We start from the raw sequence: 6,603 nt of genomic DNA on the forward strand, positions 1-6,603 counted from the left end.
CTACCAGCTGCGGGGGCACAGTGGCTGTAGCCGTGTATTCGTGATCGCTATGTCCCGGGTGCGATCCCCAGTCGTGGAGGCTGCGTTTTAGTCCGAACGCTCGCATATCGCGCTTTGGGTACACTTCGAAGAACCCCGAGATGGTCTTAAACTAATCCGGGGCACCCCACATCGGCGCTCCTCATAATCCGCGTGTTGCTATGGGTCGTTAAGCGTCATCAGATCTCCCCCGAAAAGCTCGTTGTGCTTGCGTCTCCCACCTGGTGTCGCATTCAAGACGGTATTCAAGTGTGCGCGTATACGTAAGGGTTGTTTATCATGGACTCTGTTTCACTCTTAGAGACTACCGCTCGCGATGGGCGCAACCCTATAGTTACAATATGTGTCGGTACTGCAATTGTAATCTCGAGGCGAGGAAGTAAATATGAACAAAATGAAATCGCGACATTATCCTTGTCCCAGCGTCCGACATTTCCCAAATGTCACACAACATGGCCCGCAATAATGAACAGCGCTATATGCCACACAACGATCTGCCGCGCAACAAGCGGAGAAACTAAAAAAAGAGAACAAGAGAATTTATTGGACTCGCTTTCATGGAGAACGCATGCGTCAGCCTAGTCGGAGCTTTTGTTCTCCTATAAGGTGTGGACCGCAGCGTCGATGCAACTTTGAGGCTTCACGAAATGACAGTGTGTCCAACCTAAAGCCAAGGGGTAAAAAAAGCGCAGTTCTTTATACATAGGTACAGGACAAGTTTGTGGGGTTAGGACACCGATGAAAATGTAGCCTTTTGTCGTTGCACACGATACGCCTAGAGGACGATTCCTGTTCTGATGTTCTGCTGCCTCCTGAAGGTTACAATAAGGGGCTTATTGCTTGAAAGCGGCACTACACCTGTTGATATTTTGCAGTTGCGGAATTGAAGCCTCGAAGAGCTCAAGGGAGGCTCACTCGCAGTATTCATGAGACCAGTACAAGTTTCGCATGTCCCTCGCCAAACTTGTGGAAAAGCGCACTGAACTTGCAGTCCGTATTCAATTCAATTCAGCTTTATTAAACATCTGCCAGATGTTTGGAGCACGGACAAAAAGGGCTTGACTGGGTCCGTGCACCACAGGGCGCCGTGCAATGGCCTCAATGCCACACACGTAGAGAAGAAAATCAATTCGCAGGAAATGCAAAAACTTCAGAAAATACAAAAACAATGCAGAACAACAGGCAAATATGTGCATAAAGAAAATCCATAAATGTACAAGAACATTGTGGGAGATTCATTGGTTCAGAAACGAGAAAAAAATAATACAGAACATAGAAGTAGAGTTTCGACATAAAATAATATGGAAAGTTATACACGTATGTTGCGTAGCTGATTCGAAGGGATCAGTTCCACATCCGTGCCATTTTTGGCCAGCTTATTTAGCAAGGTTGGTAATGTGTAGCTTAGCATTTGCTTACCGCAGGTCGTGCGGCATCTATGAACTTTCCATGTTTCGGGATAGCGTGTGTTGTATGGAGGGGAATGTTTTTTTGCAACCTCGCCAGTGATTTCAGAAGGTAATTTTTCTTGTTTGTTTCCAGCTTATCTTGTCGAAGTAGTCTGAAATTGTACATACATTGTACGTTAACAAGATTAAGCTTGTGGAACATATCCTCTGTGTGACTTAGGCAAGGAGCTTTAAAAACGAGGCGTATGGCTTCTGAAGCGAAAGAAGTTTCTTCCTATTTTCTCTAGTTGTTCCCCAACCTAGTGCAGCATAGTTTAGCGTAAAAGAGAATAGAGCACTGTACAAAATATTGTTAATAGAAAGACGGAACGTAAAGCAATGTCGACGCATGAGACCGATTACTTTGGACAGTTTTTTTTCTTCAGGCAATTTATGTGAGCATCCCAGGACAAATTATTGGGAAAAAAAGAAGCCAAGAACCTTCTTTCACGCAGTGTGGCACAGAACTGTGCGGTTCTTTTTTTTTTTTTTGGCAGCAGACAGCGTTACAGAACGACGCACAACAAAAGTACACGGGATGCATTATTTAGCGCTGTTAGCTCCCAGTAACAACTAGCTCACTTAGCCGCTATAAAGCCAGCGGGAACGCCAATGTGTTTCCTGGCCCATTTCTGGACCGAACAGGTTGACTCTTTTGGTAATCACGACCTTTAAACATAGCAGGGCAGTGCGAAAAAAAAAAAAAAGGAAACCAAGGAGAAGAAAGCTTCGTACTTAGGACACACGCAAAATGCGCCCGCCCTGTGTACCTACCTTTCTTTGTCCTTCTTCTTTTTTCGCCGTGCGCTGTTACGTGTTCAAGAGTGCACCAAATAACCCAAACAGGAGAGTTGCACAAAGATGACATGCGTTGAGAAGTAACGGACTTTCATGCGGCAATTGTGAAATAAGCCACGGGTAAATAAATAATTAGCTGTTTGCCAAATATTTAGTTACCATCTAATACCCTATTTCTGGTTTGTGAAAGGCTCCACAATGCCATGCGGCGGCGTCCACGTGGAAAGCCCGCTAGAGTATTCTTTTACTGATGCCGTACAGATTCTATGAAATGCTCGCGTGAAACAGTGACGACTGACTGACACCGATGCGAAAATACATAAGCCAATAGTCAAAGACGACAAACGTTTCAGGACTTCCACGACACGTGCGATTTCCAGACGTCATCAGAGATGACACATTTCGAGCAGCAGCAAATGACAATGGCTAAAAGTCATACACCGTGCTTTGGTAGATCGCTGCAGTGCGCTTAAGAGACAGCGTGGTACGAGGGCACAGGAAATTTATTTATGTTCACGTTATTCATACGCGAAGTGACAGACGCTTGAGCAAGCCATCAGTGTCATGATCAAAATTCGATATATGGCCCTGTGAACAAACGCGAAGTAATACTTGTCACAGGTTTCAATTCAGTTCAACTCAAGCCTGCTAAATACATCAGGAATCATATATAGTGGTGCATATACAGAAGTAAGTCCCAAGTACCATCGGGAAGTTTTTTTTATTTTGGCTTTATTTTTATTTTTCTCGTTTGATAGAACCTCTGTACGCCAGTGAATAAGGCCTTCGGTTGGGCAGTCGAATCAAGCAGTTGTTAGTGCTTTGTATTCTCGCTCTTGTTGTATCCGGTTTCTGCGCTCTTCATCCACACAAACTCAGACAGTTGTGAAGAGCACGGAATGCCGATCGGTCTTTGGAGTGAATATCAGTGAATATATAATGACCTGTCAGTGTCCCCGGTGTCTGGAAACGTTTTTTATGTATGTATGTACGGAAGAATCTGGTTCCCGCCTTTCTGTACTCCCCCCGACAATAATGCCCGTTTTGGCGCTGTAGGTATTGTAAGTAAAAAAATAAAAAAATAAATAAAAATCAGTCTTGAGAGGCCAAGCGCGCCAACTGGTAGGACGCACAGTAAAGGTCAATTCATCAATCAACACACTGCAAGATGAGGGTGCCTCGTATACAGGGGTCGCTAGTTACTCCTGTTCTGCACCACACGCCGGCTCCTTATAACTGAAAAACTAATATCACTTTACCTAATCGGCTACCGCCTTCTAACGCGTTACATTCATTTAGTGCCCACTCGCTTTCTGTGATGGATAACGAGTTATCTCTTCCACACATTACATCACCTGCCCAGTTTCACTTTTCTTATAAAAAGACACACTCACCGAACAGCAGCACACAGGAAGAAATAGTAAAACCACTTGTTCGCATTTATATATCTCCATGGAGAGTACATTCGTACAGAAAACACTGAACTGATAGCTGAGTCTCGCCCGCAAAGTGGAACATCGATTGCGATAGCAAATTGGTAGACTGCTATACGAAATAAGGAAAACAGTTTTATCGGCCGTATAAATTTGTAAACATTCGCTTACAAACTAAATTAACAAGCACGGTGTCACGCGTGCACAATAAAGCATGAGTACATTTCACTTGATGAGCGCCCTTACTCGCTGTCAAAACGGTGGAGTAAGAAAGCGTGGCAGCAGCAGCGAGCGAATTGACCTTCGTGGGGCCTCTCGCTTCAACGCGAACTAAGCGGCGAGAACAGATAGCAGCCATTAGCCCTCGCTGCACCTTGACTCTGTGCTCATCGCAGATCAATTGCAAGATAGGGCCTAGGCGGTCACGCGCTGCCGCACTATACGCAGCCTTTCGCTCGCAAATACAGTGTACGGCGAGTGGCGGCGACGTTATCGCCCTTGCATTTTGTACGGAGCATCACGGAGACGCCGATGACGACGGCAGAACCGTGCCTGGTGTGTCCATGTAATTCCTATCGCGATTCGAGTTTCGCGTTTCTACAGCTTACTTACGTTTGAGGTGCAGGATTCAAGACGTACGCCGTCAAACTTGCAGTACACATGCAATGTTAAACTCGCTTTTTATGCGAAGCATATTACTAGAGCTCAACCCAGCTCCTCAGGCGCGGCGGTGTCGCCTTCAAGGCTGACCACGTGACACCGTGACATCACGACAGAGGAGAAACGGGGCTCCAACTCGCGCCGTTGCTCGCGGCGTCGCGGCGGTATATAAGCAGCTGCGCTTGTTTCTAGGTGGCTTTGGCTCAACTCTTGCAAGATGGGCTGAGTGGGAATCGAACCAGGGTCTCCGGAGTGTGAGACGGAGACGCTACCACTGAGCCACGAGTACGATGCTTCAAAGCGGTACAAAAGCGCCTCTAGTGAATGCGGTGTTGCGTTAGAAACGAGCTGTTTCTAAGGCTCAGGCGTGCGTCGCTTGCTCAGGCGCACATTTCGTTGCCGCGCCGAACGCTGCGTTGCTCAACGCTCACCGCGTCCAATGCGGGGCGCGTATACGCTGCGCCGTAGCCCATTGTCTTACACCCCTTGGCGGGTCGACGGGAACGCTGTCGCTTTCCACTCTTGAAGGCGAAGCAGAGTAACGCATGAGTTGTTTCTTCATCTAGCCGAACCAAATATAGCCAAGCAACAGCAGTTCACCAGGCTAAACAGTGGTTCAACAACTAAAATAAAGGCTAGTATGCTTCGCATCCTGGGCTTAACCTTAGCTAAGCCACAGCCATTTTTTGTCAGAATGCCGTTTCTGCATTGAATCACGAAAATAACTATAACATCAGTGCACTTGTTGCACATTTTCAGAATGAATATCTCGAAATTGGTGCCATCAGCAGAATTCGTCTATAGTGGATAGGCCTTGTGAAGTCATCGGTACAATACTAAATTACATTATGTACCGTAAAGTAATTTGTTCCGTAAAGAAACCTAATTAGTGGCATTTTGGTAATTTGTCAAAAACGCATTTCATTTCCAGAGGAGGTGTTGTTTGCCTGTTGGCGTAATCTACTTCCAGCACTCGGACTGTGTCATCTGCCACAGGCGGTTACTTAAAAAAAAAAGATTCTGTATGGCAAGAAAACAAGACAGATTTTGTAGCAGCGAAGATATTAAAAGGACACTAAACAGAAACGATCAGTCAATTTAAAATCTTAGACGATTCTCTGAAAACACTATCTTCGTGAACTTCGCGACAAAAAACTCATTATGAAACTGGAAAATGAAGGTAAAAGTTCAATCTTTCGAACTTTGCTGCGCCGAAGCCTCAACGCTTGTACTTCAATGCGATTTCCCGAATTACGATGTATTTCTTGTATTTGACCCGTTGGGCCTCGATGAAAGTTTTTAAAACTTGCTAAGTTTATTTTCCGCTCTAATAATATACAGTGAAGTTCAACTTTAACAATAAAGTTCGCTTAGGCTCGAGCAGACGTCATCGAAATTCATGACGTCACGGCGTGGCAGGGACGCGTGAGCGTCAAGTTGGAGTCGCTACCCACCTTTCATGTATTCAGCGTTTCGTGGCTCGACAAGACCCCTCTGACGTTAAGAGGAACCGTTTGGTATTGCAGAAGAGAATAGGAAGCAGGAATAGATGGAAAGAGAGGGAGGTTGGCGACTGCTCAGACCGCTGCAATGTACAAATGCAGCGAAGCCTACCTTAATATTGGAATTATTTTTACTATTAATTATATTACTTCAAAAATATTTTTTCCACCAAACTCATGTACACTTACACACAAGAAATAAATAATTTAGAGTACATCTATAATCGGTGTGACTCATTCAGGGAGTTTCCAATTGTTGAGAAAATTTTGTATACATTCTCAATGATAACAAAGGAAGAGTTTACCGTTAATAAATTGCAAACAAGGACATGGAAGGAATCACTAACAGTTGATGTTTATTGGAAACATGCCACGTCCGCATAAACGTGTACATTACGTCAGGTTGTCAAGGATATGCTCACAGTGTAGACTAATATCTAGCAAATACAATTGATGAAGGATGTCTATCATGCCAAATGTACATTTTCTTGGCGAAATTGATGGGTCACTGATGCACCCGTCAACATTCCGGCGAATGAATTATGCATCTAGTAGATTGCATGCGACAACGTTATTATGCAGTTTCCCAGCACCCATAATGTACCTAAAGGATGGCCTGCGCGAGCACTTCTCGCAGTTCACAGGCGTGCGATAAAGCGTCTTTTCTTTCGTGGCTAGATCATGCTTGCGTACCCTATAATTACACATCTGTTCATCTACTCG

This window comes from Dermacentor variabilis, chromosome 10 (genome assembly GCF_050947875.1).
Source record: "Dermacentor variabilis isolate Ectoservices chromosome 10, ASM5094787v1, whole genome shotgun sequence".
NCBI lineage: Eukaryota > Metazoa > Arthropoda > Arachnida > Ixodida > Ixodidae > Dermacentor > Dermacentor variabilis.